At 38.0% G+C, this 17,771-nt stretch overlaps 1 pseudogene; it reads right to left on the bottom strand.

Moving 5' to 3' along the window:
* Window positions 1-7,317: 7,317 nt before the first annotated feature.
* Window positions 7,318-10,391, bottom strand: LOC116883926 (annotated as a pseudogene).
* Between the last annotated feature and the right edge of the window lie 7,380 nt (window positions 10,392-17,771).

Below are 17,771 nucleotides of genomic sequence, written 5' to 3'. Positions count from 1 at the left end.
CTCTCTCTCTGTGTGTGTGTGTATGTGTTTGTTTGTATACATGTGTGCATGGACATATATACATGTATGTATATAAATGTGTGTGCAAAGGTGTGCATGTTTCCATGGGTTTGCTTGTAGAAGCTAGAGGACGAAGTTACATGTCTTTATCAACTCTCTCATTCTCTTAAGACTGGGTCTCTTTCTGACCTGAAAATTGCCAGACTTTGGCTAAATTGGATAGCCAATGAATTCCATTAATACTTGGAGTAATCTTCCTGTCTCTGTAACTCCATTGTTGGGATAGACGTGCCTTGTGGCCATCTTGGATTTGCATATGGTTTCTTCAAGCTTGCACAGCAAGCGCTCTTGCTGAGCCACTGCCACAGTCATCCATGTTCAGAGTCTAACTCCTGCCCTGGGGATTACTGAGTAGAAGAGGCTCCTTTGTTCTTGAGCCTCTGGGATTCTGCTGGCTCCTCCCCAGTGGTGGGATGGCAAGTACAGATTCCATGTTTTTTATGTAGCTTCTGAGAATTGAACTCAGGTTCTCATTCTTTGAAAATTCAACTCTTCATATGAATTTAAGCCTTTTAAAAGTTTTTGGTAAGGGACACTCTGTTTGAATTTTTCTAATCTCTTAGACTTCATACCGTAGCCATTGCTAACTTGGAGCACACAGAGTAAATAACCTAATATTCTGCCAGTTTAAAAAAAAACTACTTTGATTTATTCTTAATTTGGAGAGAGTAGAGGCATTTTTCTGTAGATGCCATTCTTAAACATGTGTGGTTCTTGCAAAGTACAATAAATTGTGATCATTTTATGTAAGAGAAATTGTTGAAATATACCAATTCATCATTTTTTGTTTATTTTGCTACTTAGCTCTTAGTTGCTTCTATTAAATTTTTACAGAGTGTGAGGAATCATGAGCTGATATTTTTATATACTAATCATTATTGGTGAGCAAGTTTCCAAGAGCATGGGCTGATCTTTATTCTCACAGTTAACTGTATGTATGTATGTATGTATGTATATATATATATATAGCTAACTATATATATATATGTGTGTGTGTGTGTGTATCTATATCTACCTATATATCTATATCTATCTATCTAGATATAGATATAGATATAGATATATACCTCTGTTTACTGAGCTAGGTTCCTTTTTATCAGGAATGAGTTGTACAGACTCTGGGTCAGTCAACATTTCTTTTTTGCCACAAAGGTCATTCATTATTCACTTAACCTCATAATACATAAATTAAAAAGTCAGTAGAATGGCGAAGCAGGTAAAGTGCTTGTTATTAAGTTGGAATTCCTGAGTTCTATCTTGGTTCTAGCCTGTGGAAGGAATGACCCAGGGATTTGAGGAGTTTTCTGACCTCTACAGATTTGTGTCTTGAAATATACAACCCCCCAATTAAATATAAAAAAATGTTTAAACATAATAAAGTTACAAAGGAAACCGGAGGCCTTAAACAAAGGTGTGTGGTCTCTTAGGCAATAGAGAACAGTCGAAAAGCCTTGTGGGTAGGTGACTAGGATAGGGAATGGAGGTCACTTATCATAATCTAGAAAGTATACGATAAAGAACAGTGAAGACCTGGGTATAGGAAATGCACTGGGTATTTTCACAACCAGGGGTTTATTAAGGGAATCCAATGTTGTCCTGGGCTTTTGCTTGTCACATCTTTCTCACCCATATCCTGACATACATTATTCATATGTTATGTAGTGATGTGTTTATACTGAGATCATAACAAGTTGACTTAGCCCATCCAAAAAGTCAGGGAAGATATGATTACATCAGTGTAAGTCAGCATGTTAATGGCCAAGACAAGGAGAGAAAAGACTTTTTGAATGTGTAATGAAGCTGGGCATCTTGACCTGGGACCTAAGGAGCAGCACAGGTGAAGGGAGACTTGCTAAGTATAAGCAGCGATGTGGAGGAGACATTGAGGGAGTATTCTTCAAGAATTGCACCAAATGTTGGGAAGCAATTCTTTCTAGCTACAAGGTTTGAATGCTGCGCGGAGATATAAATTATTGTTGCCTTGATTATCGCAACCTGTCTCAACACTTATTCTCTAGAAGATGTTGGTCAGGTCACAACATTTCCTAGATGTGTCTAACAACAGTGACAGGAATTAAGAAATTAAGTAAATAAGAGACTAAAAGATGCAGGGGCAGAGTGAAGTTGTTTCAGTAGAGGGAAGACATGAACAGCCTGGATTTTTATTCAACACAATAAAGGGAAAGGAAGTAGCATTTAATTGATCAATTAAATAATCTGAGCTAATTAATGTCCTCCAGGTACTTTTCTACCACCCACAAAGCAATACATTTTAAAAACACTCTCTACATACAGTGGCTAACCAAAGTTAAGAAAGAAATAAAACAAACTTGTTTAAACTGGTATTATACATTTGTTAAAGTCTCATCACCTTTATGTGATGATCAAAGTACGGGCTCTTTTGGCCCAGAACTAAACATTTGGAATTCTAGTTAGAACCATAATTATTTAAATGAGTCTGAATTTTAATTTTCTTTGCCATTCATGCTAAAGAGTTTTGTGGAAATATTATTTGCAGTCAATGGGGATGTTCTATTGTTTGATATTCTTTGAGAACTGAGAATTAACATCTTCACAGAGACCTGATAGTCAATGATCCGACACTTAGGCCAGTGCAAGAATTATGCTATCATTCTCTTTATTGTGGTGGTAGGGGGAAAAAAAAGGCTGCTTTTTCAAACTGACAGCCTCTTAATTTCTAAGTGGAAATTTCTAATTGCTCTTTTCACCTACAGTTTGCGAGCAAAAGAACTTGAAAAAAATCTCTTTGGATTCTGCTGTGGAGTCAGAGGCAAAGGGCTCACATTTGCCCCTCGACTGCTACAATGGAAAAAAAAGAGGTACAATAGTGGACTTTCCTTTTGCTAAGAAATTGCCAGTCAGAGAGGAAGTGGTTCAGGAATGGTAGCCCTTCGGCCATAAAGTCAGAAAACAACCATTAATAAGCACTGTCTGGTGGAAAGCTATCATTATGGGGCCTGAGCTCCCTGGGAGAGCACTACTTGTCCCCATCCTCACTCAAAACAACCAGCAAGAGAATGAATGAGAAAGGCTAACAAGCTGAAAGAGATAGCCCATAGAAGCAAAGATATCTAAAATTAGAACACCTGTTCTCCTCAACGCAACTCTCAAGGTAAGACTCGATTCATCACAGTTACCTTTGATGAACTTGTAAAATTTACAAGTCAAGGTAGAGTACATTTAATTGCCCAGAGTTTTAGTATGATTCTTTTGGCATCTAAAGTTTAGGAAAGTAGAATGGATGTAGAATATCACTGGCTTATCTTTTGGAAAGGCCAAGTCAAAGTGTCTACATTCTAGGAGTGTTCTATTAAATGGGATGTATTTCTCATTTCCAAGGAGAAGTAGATAAGTGACTGATATTACGTGTTGATCCACAATCCTCAACAATATCAATTTAAAGCTAGCTCCTCATTGCACCACAAAATGTAAATTGTTACTTCCTCAACCAGCTAGTGGGTTATGTGGCTGGGACAGGGCTGTCAGCCAGTCTGTGGCTCAAACGTTGGCAGAAAGCAGCACTAACTCGGAAATATGAAGTCACAGAGAGGCCATGTTTCACAAACCCATGACCATTCCTTCCCTGACTCCGAGTCAGAGGAAAAACAAATTATCTTGGTGCTCACTGTATTAGGAAGATCTCTGTGTGGTGAGAAAAACTTACATGAGGAATGTAGGCCAGAAACAGAAGGGAGTGGGTCTGGAGGATTTTATAGAAGAACTTACTGGTAATGAACAATAATAAGTCCACAGAAAACATAACATAGAAATTTAAAAATATATATAATTGGATCTGGTCTTTAGTAAATAGTGAGGAAAACTGTGAAATTGAGAGAGAGAAATACTTGCAGGGCCACATTATTGACCATTGAATATGGGGATGGTAAGTTGTGAATAAATGTATAGAAAATTTGTTTCCCCTTTTTCTTCCAAGGCAAATGAGGTAGATGGATATGATGCTGTTGGTGGCCTTTATAGCCATGCATTTGTTTGCATGTATGAATACATTTCTAAATGTTTGTATGCCAGTGAGAAGAAATCGACACTAGAACTACCAGGGTCTCCAGGCTGCAGATGTTCAGAATAATAATAGTTCTTTCACGTATAATACATTGATCTTAGTTAAAACGAAACAAAACAAACAAAACAAAAAACCTTTCACAAACTTTGTTCACTGTGGGACTCTCCCTTCTTCATAATATTTTCAAAATGCTTTCAGTGTGTCTAAAAAGTTGGAGATGAAAGCCTGTGTGGCACTGTATTTGTCATTGTGTGATGGCAGCATGGTATGCCCTGAGCTGAGCTCTGAACTTGGCATGAGCTCCTCAGGTCATTTCAGGGAAGCTTAAGCTGCTGTGCATCGGTCCAGCAGCGCCTCTCTCTGCGACAATGGACAGAACAAGCAAGCAAACCACCAAAACCCACATCAGCCACTGCCACTTACCAACCGAATTCTATGGCGTTTGCTCTGACCTAAATGCTGGGACACCACTCTCCAATGGCAATGCAGAAAGTTCAGCTACACAATGTTAAGAGATGGGAACCGAGATGGATGTCTCATGGGTGAGAGCAATAGCAAGTGAGATACTGAATGGAGTGAGTCTGTCCCTCTCTCATGGGAGGGTCCACTGAGGAGCTTGATTTAAGGAGAACAGAATTTGCTGTTTGAAGACACAGACTCTTAGCAACTTGGCCTATGAATCCCCCAACACACACACACACACACACACACACACACTCTCACACATACACACACACACATGCTCTCACACATACACACACACACATGCTCTCACACATACACACACACATGCTCTCACACATACACACACACACACGACAATGCACATGTAACTGAACATCTGCCTTGTGTTTAAACATTTGATGAATTTTAGTTCAGTACAGAAGAGTGTAAGATTCCTTCCAGAGAAAACTTCCTAGAATCTGTCAATTTGCCAAAACTTTCAGCTAGAATACTACAATGATACATGGATGTTAGTGTAAAAGAGATAAAAGAAATCATTTTGCTATAAAAGAGAAGCCATGTCAACAAGTTGCCATTTATGCTTCTCTCTTGTATGCCCCTTGTGTCAACAGTTTAGCAAATTAAAATTGAAATAAGAGGCACCAGGCACTATCAAAATCATCAAAGAAAATTTGAACGGCACTTGAGATGCTTTGATATTACTTCAGCTGACACACAGAATACGATGACACTTCCCAGGAAATAGAGCCACGTTTTCCAAAAAGGAGTTTTGTTTTTTTCTTATGACAAATACTCGACTGGAGAATGATCCAGCCGAGTACCAAGTTCCTAAATCAGTGTGGCTTATCAAGGTTTACCAACTTCTTTGTGGTGAACATGCCCAGAGGTAAGTTTATTCTAGGAAGTGGGGACACGGAGTTCACATTGCCACAAAGTGAGGAACTGAACCATCACCTGCTGAAAAACTGGTTATCGGGTATATCCAGTTTATACAGGTAGAAACAATAGGTCATTCTTTTTATCTCAAGGGAAGTTTTTATAATGAAACATCTAAGATTACGCAACGTCTAAATAACAGAAATTTATTTCTCACGTGTGTGTGTGTGTGTGTGTGTGTGTGTGAAGCATGTGTGTGTGTGTGTGTGTGTGTGTGTGTGTGTGTGTGTGTGTGTGTGTGTGTGTTGGGGTTCATCGCCAAGTTGCAAGAGTCTGTGTCTTCAAACAGCAAATTCTGTTCTCCTTAAATCAAGCTCCTCAGTGGACCCTCACCTGAGAGAGGGACAGACTCACTCCATTCAGTATCTCACTTGCTATTGCTCTCACCCATGAGACATCCATCTCGGTTCCCATCTCTTAACATTGTGTAGCTGAACTTTCTGCATTGCCATTGGAGAGCGGTGTCCCAGCATTTAGGTCAGAGCAAACGCCATAGAATTCGGTTGGTAAGTGGCAGTGGCTGATGTGGGTTTTGGTGGTTTGCTTGCTTGTTCTGTCCGTTGTCGCAGAGAGAGGCGCTGCTGGACCGATGCACAGCAGCTTAAGCTTCCCTGAAAGGACCTGAGGAGCTCATGCCAAGTTCAGAGCTCAGCTCAGGGCATACCATGCTGCCATCACACAATGACAAATACAGTGCCACACAGGCTTTCATCTCCAAATTTTTAGATACACTGAAAGCATTCTGAAAATATTATGAAGAAGGGAGAGTCCCATAGTGAACAAAGTTTGTGAAAGCTTTTTTGTTTTGTTTTGTTTTAACTATGATCAGTGTATTATATGTGAAAGAACTACTGTTATTCTGAACAGCTGCAGCCTGGAGACCCTAACTGAACATTCAGAGTGTGGTGCGTTATACAGCAGACATTTACTCTCCATTAATAGTGAGGCTATAAGTCCGTAGACAAAACTAGAACAAACGCACGCTTTTGCAAGGATTTCCTGAATGTAGCCAGTTCGTTTCTTTTTCCTTTTTTAAACTGTAACCAGCTTTATGAACACTTTTCATAAACAATCATGGTATATCAGGCAAGACTTGGGCAGACAATCAACAATATGCAAGAACTTCCAAATTCCCTTCTTGTATAGACTACCAAAGTCAGAAAGCCACTGTAAAACCCAAGGAAATCTTCATTCAATGCTCTGAAAAGGGGAAAGGGAAAGTAGCTCAGAGTGAGGGTTGACATTTCACATTAAGGATGGTGCTTAACAACTTTCCACAAGCCGACCCTGACTGTCAGGAACTGAACATGGCAGACTCATCAGTCTGAAGAGCCTCAATCTTTTATAAAAGGAACCAGCTATCTGAGAACACTCGAAGTTACTGCAAAGTCCACATCGCCCAATAAATCAGAAAACCAATTTTGGGTGTGATGTTCCAACAGGCTTTAAGGGAATTAAGTCTATGTTGATGGTACAGAGGGAACAGGATATTAAAATGAATTTAGAGTTTTCCTGACCACAAGGCCTTTTTTTTCCCTTGGTGGCCACCTACGCAAGGTGGGGATGTCTCTCCTGGAAACCAACAGGAGCCTTTCAAACTTATCAAGGAAAGAGGTGTTCTGTCCTCAATCCAGCGTGGGCGATATTTTGTTAGTAACACATGATTCCCCCCACCTCCAACAATGAAGTGTTCTGTGTGCTAACAATACAGTTTTTTTTTTTAAGTAAAACCAAATTCTGCATTTTTATAAAACTTGATAAAAAATAGTTCACAGTTATCAAAATAGTTCACAGCTATCAAAAATGCACACACATCACTCGGCATTTCCAGCACCTTCAGCCTTCTGTGCCTGGTCTGTGTTAGCATCTGCATTTTCTCTAGGATTACTCACATCCTCACTGGCATTGGCTTTCCCTTTCTTCCCCGTGGGAACCTTCTCTCCCTTCTCCACAGGGTCTTTTTAGGCCTGGGCTCTGGCTTTAGAGGAACAGGTTTACCAGATTTTCTCTGTGGCTTGTCCTTCACCTTGGCTTTGTCCTCTTTAGCATCCCCTCGGCCTTTCTTTTGGGCATGGCTCTAGCAGGCTGTGGACATCAGGGTTGAACACAGGTATACAGCGGCAGGCTGATTGGGTCCCTCCTGGGTTTGTCCTCACTGATTCCCCCACTTTGTTTCTTCATGTGCTACTTCAGTGTATCTTTTCTTTGATGTTTGGATGAATAGGAAAAGAGGCAGAGATATAGAGAGGTAATTTCTGAAGGGTCTCTTTAAAGAGGACACTAATAATATTGATTAGGGACTCAACCTTATGACTTCATTGTTTTCCATTAAATATTTCCTTATAATCTCCATTTCCAAATACAGCCAAACATTCAGGCCATAAATTTGGTTTTATGAAATCTGTTTTGTCTATCATTTATTACTTATCATTTTAATTATTTCATTAAGACTGAATGAACAAGAGCAAACACATCTCACTGACTTCAAAATGAGGACGGCCATGCGATGAGTTTTGTTACAGAAATCATTAGAAGTGTGTAAGAATTAAAGTTTTGCTGTTTGTTTCTTAGCTGCGTTTGACATCGGATTCCAGGGAAACTACATGTTATTTCTTTTAAAGTTAAATTAAAACTTGTTATGCCTCATTGAAGAGGCAATGCACTTTGACCCAATTAGAGTGGTCTATTCCAATTTCTATTTGATATCTTAGACATCAGAGAGAGTATAGTTTATGTACAGTTCTACAAGTGAAGAAACAGACGCCCAGAGAGCAAGGTCTAAGCTCTTATACCTTCCTCTGACGTTCATTGGTTCATTGTCTTTTTGTATCAATGTATGATGTTTGAGTTACAACTGAGCCTTGAACGTCATTCAGTTGGACACGAATTCATGAGTGTGTTTACTCAATCCTCGTTTAACCAACAGTTCCATTCCAAAGAACAATCTTAGATTCATACTGTCTTCGTACTTCCCCGACCATTGAACTATCTCCACCATGTCTATAAACTGTGGCAGGTTGAAGTGGGTTTTGTTGACTGAGAGTCAGACTGGTTGGGTCAGTAGTGGTTAATTAAACATGTGCCTTTTTGTTACTTTACAAACCACTAAGGAATGCTGTCTATCAATCCATCAGAAAATTATTTAAAATAATAGAGTTGGTAAAGAGATGCTTATTTCAAATTGGTCCTGAAAGAAAATCACACTAGCATTATAGTTTGTTGTACAGAGTTCCATGCTCAGAGAGTGACAATGATGCTTACAGTTTTTATCAGGATTGGCAATGTGACTCTTGGTTCATTCAGAAACAGAAATCCTGCTCACTGGCTAAAGTTTTTTCAGTTATCTATTAAAATCTAGTAGACAGATTTTTCAATTGAAAATGAATATCATTTTCCAAAATCAAAAAACAAACAAACAAACAAAAAAAAAACAAAAAACAAAAAACCAACCAACAGCTTCTTTATACATTTTGGTGAATGCAAAGAAATAAATTATGTAGCTCACATTCAACATAAATGGTCACTCATATTGTTAGGAGACACTTAAGTGTTATACGCTTTCCTTTATATAAGGACTCCAGATCTACAAAACCAATTCGTCTCTATAATTAGTAAATCTGCTAAAATCTAAATATGTTGTATAAGAAGTTCACCTCAGTCTCTTTATAAGCATCTCAGAAACTGTTGTCTTTCCAATATTAACATAGTCTTATGCTAGTGGCTTTTTTCTTTGCAATATTTTAATGTAAAAGAATTAATACCATATTTAATGTTATAATTCTTTTCTTAAGTAGCATGTCTGCTTAGGTAACCCATATTTAATCAAAATACGTAAAGTTCTAAATCTGTACCTTCATTGAGTGAGTCACTTGATACTAACAGGTACCCGCAGTATATATGATTGCAGTCCGTTCCCCAGTAGGTAATTGCTGAAATCTATTATTAATCTAACTCATTTCTTAATTAATTTACAAAGGTAAGAAGAAAGACATACTATTTATCTTGTATAAAACAAACAGGGGGGGTTGGGGATTTAGCTCAGTGGTAGAGCGCTTGCCTAGCAAGCGCAAGGCCCTGGGTTTAGTCCCCAGCTCTGAAAAAAAAAAATTAAAACAGGGAAGAAGTAGTGTTCCTCCATCGAATTTGCCTAGAGGAATAGTCATGGCTCTCTGATATTCAGAGACTAAATGACTACTGGAAATCTGAAGGTAAGAGTCAAGTGGGAGAACTGACCACTGGACTAGACCAGTGAACCTAGAGAGGGTAAGATCGTAAGTGCTATGATAGTTATAGGTTCTCCGGTAATTTTAGCTACTACAAGGAACCTAAAGCCTCATGGAGAATAGAATATTCGTGCAGCTCTGTTTCTTTCTGTCTCCCACTGCTTTCACGATTGCCTTTGATTCTCATTATTTTCTGCAGTCTCAGGTTTAACCTGTCTCTAGTTTGGATGCTCAAAATGTGACCTGTGGACTAGATTGTGAGCAGCATTTCCCAGGGTGGGTCATTGGATGCTGAATTCTAAGTCCACTTTGGATATGCTGCGATAGATCTGTATTTTAACATACATGCTTCTTCTGTTCAAAGAAGTGCGTGTTTACTTGAGAAATGAATCCTAGATTTTCCTAAGTACCTTATCTATCTATCCTGTCATTCTAATTAATGTTTACAGTTGTAAAAGGCAAGAATCAACTATCAGGTAATAAACTTGTTATTGTGACATGGTTTAGCATTTTGTCCAAACCCAACATATGGGTTGTCAATTTTATTAGGCAAAAGCAAACAGTACTCTTTTGAGCCTCTCAGGTGTACCTCCTATGTTGGTTTGATTTGCATTCCAAAGACAGTGCTGCTTCTGGTTATTCCTGATTTCCACCATTTTCTCCATCTTCACGCTGGACATTGTAAGTCACAGTACATGATGATGGATTGGAGTGGAGATAAAATAAATAAGTATCAGCCTCACCAAAAGAGGATAACGAAACTGAATGTCCCCTTAGCTTTTCTGTGGGTGCCGAAATGGAACCTGACATCAAAATCCTTGGGCTGAGGGATCAACTTTCTAGTGGATGGAGGTGGGGCCGGGTGGGGCACAGAATTTCTTTAGCTACTTGTAGTTGGCTCCCTTTGATTAGAAAATCGGAATAATGAGCTTGCTCTATGTTCCTCAAGGAGTATTGTGGAAAACAGTCAATAGTATATGATAAAATACTTTTCAAAAAGATATATGCAAATAAGGAACTAATGTAAGGTCCCAAAGATATATGCCAGACTTTTCCATTTTGCAAACCAGATGAAATAATTGACAATTATGTTGCTTCCCTTTATGATAACTGAAATATTCCTCTTGGAACGTAAAGCAGGAGAATGGGTCTGGAATGGATTAGGATGTTTTTCTTCTCTTTTTCACCCTTTGATGTAAGCTCAGTATTCTGCTGTCATAGTGAATAATATGGGCATGGGTTGTTTTCACGTGGGAATTGGTTACCTCATCAAGGGAACTTGTTGGTACTTCTATGACATTGCTGACCATGGACGGAGGAGAAAATATTTTGCTTTTTAAAATTTCTACCAGTTGAACCTAAGGTTCTAGCAACATCTACTCTCACAGACCATTCTGTCGTGATTAATGAGTCAATCTTTTTAAAGTAGGCTCCGCACGGATCCTGCCTTTTCCTCCCTAAATCTTCTTGATGGTTTTCCCTGTGAGGGAGAACCACTCAATTCAGTATCTGTATTATACAACACCCTGGTGATGCAGTTTCAGCCTGCTTCCCTCCCCTGTGACAGACCATACTGCCTCCTGCTCCCCGCCCCCTTCCCTCAGGCTGTAGGACTTAGTTCACTCCTGCCTGTGAGTGTGATGGCAGCATCTTTGACATAACTCACTTATGGCTTTAGAGTCTCTGAGGCAGGTAAGAGAAATAAGTTGATTCATAAATGGGTGAGCGAATGATTTTACAATGAACTGAATGAAGAGCCATGTTGTGCATCAATGGGATATTTGATAAGCCTTTTGCAGAATATCTTGATGCATCCGATATTGGCACATGTACCTGGAACTTGTGAGGGCTCTTTCTTGGTAAACATATTGTAAATTTGAGTGTGATAGAAGGATCTTTAGCATTCTCAGAGTGCACCTGAATCCACATTTAGAAACTGAAATTTACATATAAATAGAAAAGTAAATCAGTTTTCCACACAGTATTTAAACACACACACACACACACACACACACACACACACACACACACAAGAGGGTAACTAACTTAACAAACTAAAGAAATATTTCTGACTTAATTAAGCTTCATGAAGTATTTGACCCCTACGTAACAAAAGAAGAAAGTATTCTCTAAACATTCCAAATAACATTGGAAGATGTTGGTGTTCTAAAATCTTATAAAATTCACCTGTCTCTTAGCCAAATAATTCCTAACAGAAACCCATGTCAGAACCCTTCCCTCTTGAGCTGTGTGTTGTGAGATGTGAGACATATGCGAATTGACACAAGGACTTAGTGCCGTGCTTTCTTTTCTCTATTCCCATGTCATCCTCTATAAGCAGGGCACTTGAAAGTTTGTCTCGAAGCATTTTGCCTTCCCTTGGGGGGATTTGTGAAAGAAAATTATGTCTCTAGAGTGAAAACACTTGAACGTGAACTCATTTATTCTAGCAGACAGGCAGGACCGGGATGGGATTGGAATACAAGATAGTCATTTTGGTGTTGGAGTGTGCATAGCTAGTTATCACGATATTTGAAGTGGAAAGTAGAGAAGAGTGAGAGAAAGAGAGGGGGGGGGGGGAGAGAGATTGTGTGTGTGTGTGTGTGTGTGTGTGTGTGTGTGTGTGTGTGTGATTATTTACCAGCTTTTGCTGTTCAGATGGTGCCTACTTTTCATCTCACATTAATTGAGCTAAAACTGGAATGAAGTCATCACCCAGAATTCACTGTTAAATGGCAGACCTAGCAATGTTAACCTCACTTGGTAGGAATGTGGAAAAGCAAAACACCCAGTTGCAGCATCTAAATACCTACAGCTTACTGTACTTCCATAGGCTGAGTGCATAGCAGACTACCCGTTGTCCCAGAAATGCATGTCCCCTGTTAGTATGTCCCCAAATTATCTTATGCGTATTTGTAATCACGGTAACAACATACAAGAAGTGTTGTTTTCTTTTTCTTTGTTCCTACATTTTCCTGATTCAGCAGTTCCTGATTTCTGGGTGTAAATCACATTGACAGCCTATTATTATACCAACTGCGAGCCCTCTGACTTTATGCTGAAGGGAAGTGATGTGCATCCGTATCTGGATGTCAAAAAGCGTAAAATTTAAATATAGATAACTGTCTCCAGATCCGTGATCAGAGTTCTGTGTGGTGATTTATTTCTGTTTGTTATGTTACTGTTAAGAGAAAGTATGTAGCAGAACAGTAAGTTTATTTCTTATCCTAGTCTTTACCCCTCATTCTACCTTTGTTTAGAATTTGGACTCTTGGTTCAGATATTTCTGCATGCTCTTCATGTGACCTGTAATCAATGAATTCAGAGTAGTTGTCCTTGGATTTCAGCCATATCCGTCATTTTCATAACTGTAATCTTGGGGTCGACTGCCATGGAAGCTGAGTATTTCTTAGAATTTGGGGGCTCAGTGACCTTACTGATAACTGAAAAATACAAACCACAAAATACCTCCTAATCATATCTTCCTGGAGAGATGAAAACATTCCAATAAGGTATATAAGCATTTGATACATCTCCGGGCTGACCTAATTATTTCCTAGATAGTTTACACTGGCTTTAATACTTGCTTTTTATTATTTCATCTGTATGTAGTAAAATTTCCTCTAAAAATCATAGGAACCTGCTTCTGTCTACTTTTTGTATCTATTGACTCAAGATAAATATGTGGGATTATGTCTGAAGTTTCAGAAATAAAAATTTAACTTCAAAAGATTATAGAATTATCATATGCCCAATTCCTATCCATATGGAAAACAGAAGATGTAATACATGATGTCATCTCCAAAATATTATGCTCCAGCAAGCATTTGCATATTTTAGGAATATACCACAAAAAACTAAATCTTATTTTAGTAGAGGTTTTTCTGTCTTCATTTCTTTTTTTCATAATGTGGTTTTTTTATTGTTGCTTATTATAATGTTAATTAAAATACATAATCATTGTAAGCACAGGCAATCATGCAGTTTAATTAGGTGTTGTCATTTTGGGGAGACATGACAATATCTAGACAGTTTTATCATTTTTGATAATCTCTGGAATTCTATTTTAAAACTGCTGCTTGAGTAAATGCTAGTTTAAAATCAAATATAAGTCCTTTTCTTTCCTCAAATGGTGGATAAATCTTATTACCTCAATAGCATAAACTTTAATTTTAAGACTATGATACAGTTTGGGAATGCAAAACTTTCTTAACTAGATTTATTCAGATTTATACAGACTTTCTGCTCCTCAACATATCCTTAATTTCTGGGTTGCCATTTTCCCAGTCTTAGGAATCAGACAAGTTGAAAGATAATTTGTTTTTAAATTAAAAAAAAAACCTGTAAGTTTTAATAAAGAAACTTTTTCATATGAAAATATTTCATCTATATATACTATATTGAATTAATAATAAATGTCATGGGGCAAACTACTAACTTTGATGGAGTTAGCTTATAAATATTTAAAAACAACATCACGAATAGAAGTTGGTTTTGTAAGTAAATTATTTCAAACTTAAGTGTCAAAAGCGATGTACCCATTTGGCTTAAGGAATTGTGCACTGTTTCCTGTGACTGACAAATCATTCAGGGTCCTTCATTTCACAGTCGTCTTTGCCATTCAGAAGTACAGGCTTTCCCTTTGGTTTCTTTTTTCATGAAGCTTCTTTGTAAAGTTATTTGGGAAAGAAAAATCAAAGCTAGGTGGCTTTGTCCATTGCTTTATGATTCCAAGGCTCTGTGAAGATTTATTTCATTAAGGATATGAATCAAATGTGAGAAGTAGGGTAACTTGGGGAAAATTGCTTTCTCTTGCTGCACTAATCTCTTTGAACCTTTCAAAGGGCTTTAAAATTATACCACTATAATTCTCATCATTTAGTTAATGGAACTCATCGATAAAAAAAGAGGTGAGAAAAGTATAGGAAATTGCACAAAATTTGCAGGGCAGAGTCTAATTTTCTTGAGAAATGATCTGACTTATCCAAATAGTCAAGGCTAAGAATTTTAAGCAAAGAAACAAGATTGACTGAATAACAAGGTGATACAGAGGATGATAGTGTGGGGTCACCTCAACTGTGTCAGGATCTGACAAGGAAGGTGGCTGGAAGTATGGCCTAGTTTTGATAGCCTTTCTTTGAACTTCTGAAAAATATGAAAGATTATAATATGTTTTGTTTTACTCTCTTTTCCAAGTTATCATCGGCATACTTAAATCATTAGATGAAAAATTCCCAATTTAACTGGGCTGTATTTCAAATTGCATCCTAGTCTGAGTGGCGTTATAAACTCTCACACCATCCATTTCTGCCCTGACTGAAATAAAAATCATGTCTTCGTTCAGGATGCCCACGCTGTATACATTACCTGCCCATTAGTCACTGGGTAGCCCTCCCTCGCATCTTGGATACCAGCTTATCACAAGGAGCCCCTGTTTTATTTCATGATTGTACAAGACAGCAAGATAAATGATCCTGACAGTTCAGAAAGCAATCAGGTAAAAAGACTTAGTAAAGGAAAAAGAAAAGCTAAGATTGATGCTAAGAACTTCAAACGTTATGGTCATAGTGCCTGATAAACACTTAATTAAAGATAGAAAAGGCACTTGATGATGTTAGTGTTGATGAAGTTAGGCAGCTGCTCGGGGACTTAGTATGTATCCTCCATAACCAATCAGGTAATCCTCCATCACTTAGCTCTTGAATAAAATAAAATATCACCTCCTTTTTGGAAAGTGATCAATAGCATTATTCTGCTCTGACTACAGAATGGTGTACATGGATCTCAGAAAAAATAGCATCACAACTCTAAGAACATGTGTTACGCTCTGTCTTCTAATACTATCATTAAATGCTCGTCCAAGTTGATAGACTTTCCTAGAGTCATGTAATTCAAGTAAACTTCAAGTTACTGTATTTTAAGAATCTCTGACAGAGATAAAAATTCGTGATGAAGGAACTAAGTTTTATTGGTCAACGTGCAAAGTCACCAGAATACTTTGAGGACATTTAAGCTATAGAAATTTGGTCGTATAATGGCATAACTTATCTGATTTAATGCAGTTTACAGATAGAAGGTCATGTGCTGAATAGGACCTCTAGTCATTGGCTGAGTAAGTCTGAGCTCACCAGTGAGCCATTGTGGACTTTTACTCTACCCATTGAGTATGATGTGATAACAACATGAGATGAGACTGACTTGCTCTGGCAGCCTGAGTTTACCAGATGTCCCTCTGTGATTTGGGCCCAGGGCATTTAGACATTATTTCTGACCCTGGGTACCATTATATCAATAGATTCCATCTGGCTGGTTCTGGTTCAGAAGTTTATACTTTCCCAGGAGGTGTTATTGTCCATGACTGATCTTTGTTCACAGAATCTTTTGTTTCCCTGGCTGGCAGTCATTCCTTTCATGCTTTGGGATTTGGTTCCAGTGCCTGGACTTCATTTTAGGATCAGTCATTCATAGCACAGGAAACACAAGGGTTTAAGATGCCTAATGATGAACAGAAATGGAAAGGTATTGAAACACATGGTTTTAGTTTTTATTGTACTTATATGTACACACATACATACATACATACAAAATTTTCACAAATAATATAGAAAACCTGAACAAAGCATGGACTAATATATGGCCTCAAATATAATAAAATACACTTATAATACATTTGGATGCTAGTAGTATATTAGACTTTTGTAGCTAAAGGAAACAAAATGACTGTAAGAACACGTCCTCTCCTACTGGTTGAGGTCATGATGGCTGAGATTACAGACCCATCATGGTCCTGTTGTTCTGGCCCCATGATGCAGTATGGTCTGAAAAACACAATAATCTTGTGGAAACACTATATCTTTAATTTAATTAGCTACATTGATGTGCATGACTGTTTGCCTTGTTTGACTGTTTTGAATAGTATATGTTTCTTATATATTCCATTAGATTATTTTATGGGGTTCTATCACTAAGCTGTGATACAAGCTGATAAATTGACCCTGGGAAAGATTACTCAGAGGCAGCTTAGATAGAAACTGTGAAAGAGCCTCTAGAATCATCTCTGATGCTTTTCCAGGCGCCTCACACACCTGCTCATGATATCAAAGAGTTCATGTGTAAAATGGATTAACAGTTCATTACTAACGATCACTGTAACACTAACTATGTGTTGCTAGAAGCACTGTACAGCAATTCTTAGTTCATAGCCATGAGTGCAGGTTTATTCTATTTATCTTTTACACATCAATGAATTATTACAAAGTTGTACCCAAGGCTTGTTTGAAATTTACCACACAGTCCAAGTCACCTACCAACTTGTAGTACTCTTACCTTAGCCTCGCAAGTGTCGGAATCATAGTGTGCTCCACCTCATCCTGACATAAAGCTGTCTTCAATTTTATTAATGAAGGCTTTTTGCATATAGAATAATTTACCCTCTATGTCTATGAAATTAGTATGTCCATTTATCCTTGCATTTTATAGTAAAATGGTTAAATCTCCCTAGTGTTCAATGTAAATACTCAGTGTATGATTTGGATCACATTCTTAATAATTACTATTTTTCCAATCCAATTCATCTTTTTTTTTTTTGGTTCTTTTCGGATCTGGGAACCGAACCCAGGGCCTTGTGCTTCCTAGGCAAGCGCTCTACCACTGAGCTAAATCCCCAACCCCTCCAATTCATCTTTTATAGCAGTCCTAACTTACCAAATGTTCTTCATTCAAAAGGAATCTTGCAATGAGAGAGGTAGAGGCAGAACCTGGAATGTGTTCCTAGCCATAGGCTTTGAAGTACCTCATTCACTTCTGTCTCAGATTGAACATTTTCTTCCATCAGACTGAACTATTTGATAATCATAAACAGATAGTATATGCCAGTGCCCATGCTTGTATTTAGAGTCCACTCTCAAAACATGCACATGTCCATCCACATACCTGCACACACTGCATAAAATAGAGTCACTATTCTGAGGCAACCAATACGATTCAGTGTTAATTCATTTTCACTTAATTTCTTTTTAAAATAAATTGATTCAATGCGAACTTGG

This window comes from Rattus rattus, chromosome 14 (genome assembly GCF_011064425.1).
Source record: "Rattus rattus isolate New Zealand chromosome 14, Rrattus_CSIRO_v1, whole genome shotgun sequence".
Classification (NCBI taxonomy): Eukaryota; Metazoa; Chordata; class Mammalia; order Rodentia; family Muridae; genus Rattus; species Rattus rattus.
Note: the sequence above shows the minus strand (reverse complement) of the source record. Positions and strands in the feature narration are given on the sequence as shown.